Here is a 10,642-nt window from a genome sequence, read left to right on the forward strand (position 1 = left end):
TTCTTATATGAGCAACACTAATACAGTCTAAGTTCGTGGATAATTAACTCGCCAGAGCCGCAACAAAAAGGATTCGAGTAATTCTGCAAAAGTTGGAGTGTAGAGAGAAATGGTGAGTTTATTTGTCACTCGAGCCTCCAAGCGAAAGTGAGTACACACAAGCAACAGGCCCCTAAAAAAGTTGTTTTACTCGATTTATGAGTCCTAACACTGCACGTTTATGACTCTTTTTTTAAGGCACACGTAAGCTCTCTTCGGAGACCATTTTCATCTCGGGAGAGAGACATAGGCCACAAAAGGGAGCTCACGAGCAAGAGAGGGCCTCACGTGGAATGCCATCGTTCACCAAAAACAGTAGCAGATATTTCATTTCTTTTTTTAGAGTGTAAAAAGAAATAAAATATTCCCTTTCTGTTTCTTAGAGGTCAAAAGGAAATGGGGTATTAAAATGAATAAATAAAAAAAGTCTTGTGTCGTATACCCTTAAAGACGGCTGCTCTGCGCGCTAACGTTGTGTGTGCGTGTGTGCGCCCTTCCCCCATTTCACTCTCCCTCTTATTGATCTTCCCCATCCCCTTCCCTATCCGTATAGAAGTTCGTCATAAAGAAAGACTAGTTTTAGCGAGAAAGCATGACTTGCTCGCAAAGAGCTACGTGGTTACATGACAACTAAAATAACGGCCAGCAAATAAATAAATAAATAATGTCAACTTTGTAATCTGAACTTTGGAGATAAAAAATTTGACTACTTAGTGATGCAAAGTGCAGGTTGCATAAAACCAGCTTTGGCATGTCTTGGCCCATGTGAGACAGTGGAGTAAGCCCGCCCCTGTAAGTAAGCCTGCTTTTTTTTTGTTTCTTAAATCCGGCTCCTACCAGGTGTACACTTTTGCTTGCTTGCTTGCTTGCTTGCTTGCTTGCTTGCTTGCTTGCTTGCTTGCTTGCTTGATTGATTGATTGCTTGCTTGTTCATATCTCTTATGTTGCTCATGTTTCGACGCAGTGATCCCCAGTCCGTGGACATCACCATGGTGCAAGTGAAGAAGGACGGAACCCTGAGTTTCTGCGTCGAGAAAGGAAGTGTATGCTCCCCCACGGGGCGATGAAACACTGGATATGTTCCAGACCTCAAAGTATTTTTCGTCGATCGAGCTCAAGTCTGGCTAATCAAAAATCAGAGTTGACAAAAGGTACCAAAAGAAGACTGGGTTTATAACAACAGACGGCCTGTTTGAGTTCAAAGGTCGTGTCTTTCGGTCTTTCCTCAGCCATGTTTCTTTCTACACGGCTCGGCACGGCGATGCTCATACCACTTGGGTGAGGGGGGGGGGGACCATTGAGCTACATGGCGGCTTATGGGTGTCCCAGACCTAAGAGTCCACAGCTGCCGTAGATCATGGCTGCTTTTTAAGGCACTTTTTCAACGTGAAATAAAAGCATTACCTTAAATGCAGGTCATAATTTCGGGCTTATAAGTCCCACCCGCTGAGTGGCCCTCAGTATTATACGACTAGTATAGGACTGTGCGAGCATGTCAGCATTGGCACTAGTGTATCTGGATGACATCCTGGTGTTCCGGCACTCGCCGCTCTTTAACTGGAGCCATCAACATTTTCGTTGTGAACTGGAGTTTATAGGCATTCGGCTACCTCCACGACAAAGGATGAAGTTTTAAGAACTTGGTCTGCTCACTATACAGCATGTCATTACAAAAATAAAAAAGGAACTTCGGCACATTAACGCCCTTAACCACAAAGCCTTGTTTCTTTATCACTGCTGGCACCGTATTTAAACCAGCGACCTTTCAGTTTCGAACTGACCACGTCAACAACACGGCTATTGCAACGGCTGGACAAGATAATTGAAACGTTGGTTTGTACAATATGCCGCCCATTGTTCAATATTTAATGGAGCTTTCTGTGTCCAAGCCTTGGAGCACGAAGTTTCCTGGCCTTCTTGAAGAAAGAGGTAAGTATATAGCTGCTTAAAAATCGTGATTTCTTTGGAATCACGATGAGGGTGCTGCGAGTGTGCGACAAAGGAAGACGTGTGGCGCATCGGCTGCGTCGATTTTTAGATGGAACAACGGCTCAATCATCTGCACTCCGCCAAGCCCGACGTCCATCGATGCATAACATCATCTGTACCCCGCTAAAATCCAGTTTGACCCAGCGGGTCCACGTTTCAAGTTTTTACGGCCGAAGTACACCTGGCCACGGGGTGACGCCATTACGCCTAACGGCGACGCCGGAACCTGGTGTCCTGGAACGCCGACGGCGTCGCACCGGCTACCCGAGGTAACATGACAGCCACCGCGTCTCACCTGCGGGGTTGCAATCCCGAAGGCATGGCCTGGTCTACAGTTCCAGCCTCTAGAGACAACTCCGATGTTCCGAGTTTTCGGCACCAATCGCTGAATGAAGCACTCGCGCGTCGCGCGTCCGTTCAAGGAAACACAGCGGCGTCCAACGCCATCCCGGCCTCTGGAACACCGGCCGGCAAGACGCAGTCTCCAGTATCGCCCGCAGCAGTAGGCAAAGGCAAGGCTATTACGAACTGGAGGCCTCGTCCAATCGCAGAACCAGGCCTAGACGACTTCGTGGTTGTGCTCAAGCCGCGCTAACATGTGTCGCTACACCAAGCCTTCTAGAAAAACCGCTACGGGGCCGCCTTTACGGCCTGCCTCGGACGTGAGTTGGCGAAGTCGGTCACGGTTGTGCCGTGTCGTGATGAAACGCTCGTCTTGATCCACACCCCGAACCTGGTGGCGGTGGGTCAGCTTAGAGGAATTTTCGGTGAACACTGAGCATGGGGTGACCCCGCTTCATGGATAACTGGGACAAGACGGCCGCGATGTGTGCCATGGCGTCATCGTCGTCAGCAACTCGGACACCCCTGAATCACTTCGAGAGCAGGTGCAATGAAGAGCCGGCACCATCGTCGAGGTGAGGAAATTCGGATCCTCTAACGAGGCTCGGGTAACCTTCGCCGGGAAGGTGGAACCACGTTTTGTGCATTACGAGAACATTCTTATTCCCTTGTGGAAATATTACCGGACTATTCCAGCCTGCGGCTTGTGTGGGTTCGTCGGTGATCGAGCAGATGCATGTTCTAACACGCAGCCCAATACGTGCTGACTCTTGCGGAGGGGGTGCGGGCCCTTCACCAGTGTGTTCCGCGGTGCTCAGTATGTGGGGGTGAACATGCGACAAACTCGCGAGAGTGCGCGGCAAAATTCCGTACCCACAAGGTGATCGCCAAGGGTGGGACGAAAACGAAATTGGCAGCTAAGAAGAGCCGCCATCTGGGCCTCCCCGGTAAGCCCCCGAGCCGGGACGACGAGAACACAGCGAAGCCGGCACCATCTGCTGGCAACGACAGCAAGTGGCCGCCGACGACGCCACCACCATAAGGCGCCAACGGAAAACTGTCGACAACGCCACAATGCAGAGAGACCAGGACCAGGGCCAACGTTGCAAAACATAGAACACAAGTAAGCGGTACGGGCAGGGCCACCCCTCCTACCCCCCCCCCCTTACGGCAAGCACTGCCGAGCTAACCAAGATAGCAGCTCCCGAAGGCAAAATTGAGATGGTGCTAAAGAATAACGCTCTCTTAGAATCCAAATCGAAAGAGCTAACCAATTCCTCCTTGCCCGCAACTGAGGCTATGAAGAGTGAGCCCACAGCCCCGATGACAGCACTGAGCATGGAAGCTGCACTTGAGACTTGTCTAGAGGCCTGCATAGACGCTCGTCTTAATGCCTTAGAAAATCAAGTTTTCTCGGCACTGACTTCTGCTATCGCCAAAATGACCGAAACGATCCCCACAATCATTGGCCAGCACATGGCACAGTCGTCGCGTAGCGTCCGATGATTCGGTGGTCTAATTAAAGACGTCTCTGGCCGCTATCCCAAAACCTCACGTCGCGCCATAGAAAATGGTGTAGATGACGATGACAGCTGCACGCTTACGGAAATTAAGGGTGCCACCCTCACCGCGAGTGCTGACTGCACTGCTGCGTCCCTACAACTGATTTTTAACTTCAATGATCATGGCGGGTGACCCTCAAGTTAGACGCTTTCCATGTTACAATTCAGCCACCTCTATTCAAATTACTCAATGGAACTGCCGGGAATTCCGTTCCCGTGCCAAGCGGGCCCACCTCCGGCTTTTTCTATCGAATCTCGCTTCACTTCCCGCAGTGGTTGCTCTCCAGGAGCCAGGGAGCGACGCTAGCCTTCCAAATTATTTCGTGTTCCAGCAGGACCCTTCTTCCTGTGTGTTCGTGCACAAAAATTATACAGCCAACCAACTAGATTCGGAACTTAATACTGAATATTCCTATGCGATCTTCAACCTCATTCCTCTCAAGAAACGAGATGCACAATTACACATACTCAACATCTACTGTTCTCCAAAAGTTGTTCCTTTCACAACACTCTTTGGCCGCGCCCTGAAGGCTGTGGGCAGAGATCCCCTTGTGATCGTGGGCAATTTCAACGCTTACAACACACTCTGGGAGTACGTGCGTGATGAAAAGCGTGGGTGCAAGCTAGCGGAACTTGCGTCCACGCTGAGCCTCACTGTTAACACTCACCCTTCATATACAATGCGAGTGGGTAACTCCATGACTCGAGACACGTGTTCGGACCTTATCCTCACCAATAACATTAACACGCAGTCTGGGCCAACGCCGATGAAACCCTCGGCAACGACCATTGCATACTCCACACAACCATCACAACCAAACCACTGGCAAGACCCCACGCCCAAGCCCGCCTACTTGACTGGACAAAGCTCCGGAAAGACTACACCAAACAGGCCCCGATTCACGAAGCAGGTAACCACGCGTGGTCACAACAATTTGTTACCCTTCTTCGTTTAATGAAAACTCAAGCTCCACTCTCAGAGGCTACGCCAGGAGGGTACAACCACTTCCTTCCCCTCTGGGAGGCGTGGCACATCCTCGTCCGCAGATGGCGCTGCCAAAAACACAATCGGAAACTCAAAATTCGCATTGCCGAGCTCACCCAAAGAGCGGCTGAGTACGTGGCCCAGCTCGCCGACTGAAATTGGGTGAAACGATGCAACACGGCTGCTAGACAAATGTCCAGCTGGAACACTTGGCATCTCTTTCGCGCCTTGATTGATACGATCCAAACCAGAACCGGGACACAAAAACATTTTCAACGGGCTATCCATGTCTTCGATGGAGACACTTCAAACTTAGCGTGCAAGCTACGCGATCAATACCTCTGTGTCCGACGTGACACACAAGGGCCAGTGTACTCGTATGCAGGTTCCGAAAAAGCGGAGCTGAATCAGCCGCTCCGGCTCCATGACCTGATGGTGGTCCTGGCTAAAATGAAGCGAGTAACGGCACCCGGGAGAAAATTACTTGCCAAGGAAATTACTTGCCAATCTCGCCGACCAGGCGTACGACGCACTCCTCGCGTACACTCCTCGCGTACCAACACTATCTGGCTTGGTCACCCCTCCCAATCGAATAAAAGACTGCCCTGGTCACTTTCATTTCAAAAGCCGGCAAAGCCATGAATACGGATAACCTTCACCCCATCTCTCTCACGTCTTATGCGGGAAAGCTGATAGAGAGAATAGTGCAAAATCGGGTATCTGAGTTTTTGGAGAACCAACACGTATTTGCTGACACCATGTTCGGGTTCCGCCCGCATTGGTCCACACAGGATGTCTTGCTTCAGTTAAACCGCGAAATTCTAAATTCCGTCTATTACCCCCTTAATGAAAAGGCAGTACTCGCCCTCGACTTGAAAGGGGCTTTCGACAACGTCACACATGGCATCATTCTGACGCACCTTTCCCAAACCAACTGTGGACACAACACGCTTCGATACATTAGAGAATTCCTGTCTGACCGACAGTCCAAATACAAAATTTTGTATCCGAATACAAAATGTAGAACATGGCCCCTACCAATTAGGAACGACAGGTACCCCACAGGTTGCGGTCCTCTCAACCCCACTGTTTAATCTGCCTATGAGAAACCTACCGGCTCAACTGGAGAGTGTTGAAGGCATACAACATGCACTTTATGCCAACGACATTACCATGTGGGCTAAACACGGATCGGTAGGAGACATAGAAGCCAACCTGCAGCAAGCGGCTGAGATCGTGGATACCTACGGCTGCCGTTGCGGCCTTCAATGCTCCCCGACCAAATTGGAATTTGTGCACTTTCGCTCCTCGCCAAAGTGCACTACCAAAATTGAACTGTCCTTGCAAAGCGGACCCATCCCAGAACATGATGAGATGAGAGTACTGGGTCTGTTTATTCACAAACATCGCCGAGTCGATACAACATTGACAAAACTGCGTAAGGTGGGAGACCAGGTGGGCCGTGTGGTGCGCCGGGTTTCCAACAAGCGCGGGGGTTACGTTGCAGAGACGTCTTGCGGCTGGCACATGCATTCGTAACCAGTCGAGTCCTCTACTCGGCTCCTTACCTCTACCTGCGCAAGTTCGACGAGAACGCCCTTGAGGTGATTCTCAGGAAGATGTACAAGCGTGCCCTCGATCTTCCTATAACCACGTCCAATTAGCGTCTCATGGGCCTGGGGATGGTAAACACTTTTGCAGAACTCCGGGAGGCAAACTTGAGCAATCAATACACGAGACTCTCAAAGGCACCGTCGGGTCGCCGCCTATTAGCCCGACTACACATCCACCATCCAACAGAGACGGAGAAGCGCGTACGCATTCCAGAAGTCTGGAGATACGCCCTGCACGTGCGCCCGCTTCCGACAACCATGACACGTGACGACCACAGTGGCAAGCCCCTTGCGCGGGCAGAGGCACTAGCCCGCCACTATGGGAACAAGCACAACATATTTTACGTGGACGACTCCAGCCCTCACCATGGGAGGGGGGGGGGTAGGTACACGGCTGCAGTCGTCCACCAAAATGTCGCGGCAAAGGGCCTCACATTCAAAGCACAGGAAACAACATATGCAGAGGAAGTCGCCATCGCACTAGCTGCCACAAAGCTGGACTCACGCGTTATCATTAAAGACTCGAGAGGGGCCTGCCGAAATATTCAACGCGGGTATGTCCCACACCTGGCGTACAGCATCTTACAAAACAGCAATTACGTCGGGGCCCCCGCTTCCCCAAGGATCATATAGGCTTCAGCTCACATGGGCCTCGAAGGCAATGAAACGGCTGACGCCGCCGCCCGCGCGCTCACTCTCCGGATAACGCCTTCAGACCCTTCCGAAATGGATCTCGAACCCAATCCGGCCCTAACATTTCGATAAATTACTAAATTCTACTGATTCGGCCATTCAATTTATTGTAAACCCTGTAAGGGTCTTACAAAGGCGGACAAGCGTTTACTCCTCCGCCTTTACACCACAACACTGCTGTACCCGGCAGTTTTTAAATATCTTGATTCTGTCTGTACAGGAAAATGCCCGCACTGTCCGGAGAAGTCTTCGGACTTCTTCCACATGGTGTGGGCATGCCAGTCAGCCACTCGCCTAACGCCAAAACCAAACTCCACGCGGAAGAACTGGGAGGCGGCCCTGCTCGGCTGCTCTGACCTGGCGAGCCAGAAGGTCCTGGTCAACCGAGACCGAGTCGCTTTGGACGCCAATAGGCTTCTGTAATGACTTCTGTAAAGGCTTGTGTTTGTGAGGGGTGGCTCGCACCGGGCCCCCACCCATATACTCCTTGTATTCAGATACAATAAAGTTTTTTCTCTCCCTCTCTCGGAATCACAAACCGGATGATTGAGAACTTGGCGTCAAAAAGGTAAGCAAACCTACAAGGACTTTCTTATAGTAAGAAACTTGGTGGAACCACCCGCTTTTTTATACACAGCATCATACAAACTACCTCACATATGTGCTAATTGTGGACCCTTTAAATCGCATATTTATGCACGGAAAAGGTAATTTGCGCCTTAATGGACCTTGAATTAGGCCGTTTCAAATACTTTGCACAATTACTTTATTGAATCTTCTCTCCCTACGCATTTTAAAAAAAATTATACTTTTGATCAGCCAGCATTATGAATTGTTATGCATTACATTGGAGGCATCCGGATTGACGCGTTCCCCCGAAAAGCTGGCTTCAGAGCAGCAATTGACCAAAACTGCTGGAAAAAGTTCAGGCTCTTATCACCTATGATAAGGCCCAACTTTTGTCTGACGTCACACATTGCAGCAAAGGAATAACTATGCGTGCGCTCGGTCTCAAAAGTGACAATTTTCACTAAAAATTTTTTCCCATGGTCTGTGTTGCTGGGAAGCCAACTTCCTGCGTGAATGGTGCGGTGAATGTGTGACGTCAAAAAAAAAAAACTTGAGCCTTATCGTAGGTGATAAGGGCCTCAACTTTTTCGAGTGCTTTGAGGCATTTTCTGGGGTGAAGCCATCTCTTCAGGGCAACCCTTCAATCGGGATGATCTGATTGTTATAAAAAACGATATATGTGCAGCCCTTGCTGTTCACATGACACCATCAGTCTCATTTTTTTGGTGGCTTTGTTGTGAATGTGGGTTGTCGGTTGCAGGTACCCTTATATAAAGGCTATATAAAGATTTACCTTTCTGATGAGGATAGCCCTAGGAGACTGTACATTTAAATTTTGACCACATCTGCTGAAATAAAAATTACGAGATTTCCAAAGGCTAAAGACTAACCCTTCTTATTGGGAAAGCCCTAGGAGTCAATAGAACTAAAACACTACCACAACTTCTGCAATCGAAAATTACGTAGTTTCATGATTCAATCATGAAACTAAAAATTTAGAGTTTTGAAAAAAAAACTGTTTCCTTCCAGTTTCGCATGAATATAGCAATAAAACACACTAGGAGCATCTTATAGTAAAGAAAACTTGATGGCGCCACCCCTTATTTATACACAGCATCATAGAAACTACCTCACAGATATACAAATTTCGAACCCTGTACACCGACCAATTATTCAGGGAAACGACAATCTGCGCCTTAGTGAAAATAACGAAAGTGACGTTTGTAATAATTTACACAATTGTTTTATTCAACCTTCCCTCTCTGTGTATTTTTATAAGGATTATACTTTTAATATGCCAGCATTGTCAGTTTTATGTAATACATCAGAAGCATGCGGAGTGAAGCATTCCCCTGAAAAGTTGGCTTCAGTTGGCTTCACCGTAGCATATGTCCAAAACCACTCGAAAAAGTTCAGGTCCTTATCACCTATGATAAGGCCCAACTTTTGTCTGACGTCACACATTGCAGCGAAGGAATAAATGTGTGTGCGTTCGGTCTCAAAAGTGTCATTTTTCGCTTAAAAATTTTCCCACGGTCTGTGTTGTTGAGAAGCCAACCTTCTGTGCGAATGGTGCGGCCAAAGTGTGACGTCAGACAAAACTTGAGCCTTATCGTAGGTGATAAGGGCCTCAACTTTTTCGAGTGGTTTTAGACAGTTGTTGTAGTGAAGCCATTTTTTCAAGAGAACTCTTCAATCGGAATGTTCAGATCGGTATAAAAAACAATTTATATGCTGCCCTTGCCATTAACAAGACATAATCAGTTTCTTTATTTTTATTTTTTACAGGATCATTGTATGTGAGGGTTGTCATTTGCAGGTAGCCTTATATAAAGATTATATAAAGATTTATCTTTCTGATCGGGAAAGCACTAGGAGACTATACATTTAAAATACGACCACATCTGAAATAAAAACTACAACATTTCCAAAGGCTCAACACGAACCCTTTTTATAAGGAAAGCCCTAGGCGTCAATAGAACAAAAACGCGACCACAACGTCTCCAATAAAAAAATTACGAGGCTTCGTGATTCAATTATAAAACTAAAGATTTAGTATTGACAAACACTATTTCCTTGCAATTTTGCATCAAAATGGCAAGAAAACCCACTAGGACCTTCTTATAGTCAAGAAACTTGATGGCACCACCCCTTTTTATGCACAGCGCCATAGAAACAACCTCACAGATGTGCAAGTTGTGGACCCTGTAAACCGCACTTTTATGCAGGAAAAAACAATCTGTGCCTTAGGGAACATAACGTAAGCGACGTTTGTAATAATTTACACAATTGTTTTATTCAACCATTTCTCTCTGTGCATTGTTAAAGGATTATACTTTTTATATGCCAGCATTATCAGTTATGTGATACAATAAAAGCATGCGGAGTGAAACATTCCCCTGAAAAGTTGGCTTCACCGTAGCAAATGTCGAAAACCACTCGAAAAGTTCAGGCCCTTATCACCTATGATAAGGCCCAACTTTTGTCTGACGTCACACATTGCAGCGAAGGAATAACGATGCGTGCGTTCGGTCTGAAAAGTGCAATTTTCCGCTAAAAATATTTTCTCACGGTCTGTGTTGTTGGGAAGCCAACCTTCTGTGCGAATGGTGCGGCCAAAGTGTGACGTCAGACAAAACTTGAGCCTTATCATAGGTGATAAGGGCCTCAACGTTTTCGAGTGGTTTTAGACTTTTGCTACGGTAAAGCCATCTCTTCAGGAGAAGCCTTCCAGCGGCATGCTACGATTGTTATACAAAAACATTTATAATGCAGCCTTTGCTGTTACCATGACACAATCAGTTTCTTTATTTTTATTTTCGGCAGCATCATTATGAATGAGGGTTTTC

At 47.8% G+C, this 10,642-nt stretch overlaps 1 pseudogene; it reads left to right on the top strand.

The window, feature by feature from the left end:
• Window positions 1-6,788: 6,788 nt before the first annotated feature.
• On the top strand, window positions 6,789-7,646 carry LOC142772196 (uncharacterized; annotated as a pseudogene).
• Window positions 7,647-10,642: the final 2,996 nt, after the last annotated feature.

The sequence above is a fragment of the Rhipicephalus microplus genome, chromosome 9, assembly GCF_043290135.1.
Source record: "Rhipicephalus microplus isolate Deutch F79 chromosome 9, USDA_Rmic, whole genome shotgun sequence".
Classification (NCBI taxonomy): Eukaryota; Metazoa; Arthropoda; class Arachnida; order Ixodida; family Ixodidae; genus Rhipicephalus; species Rhipicephalus microplus.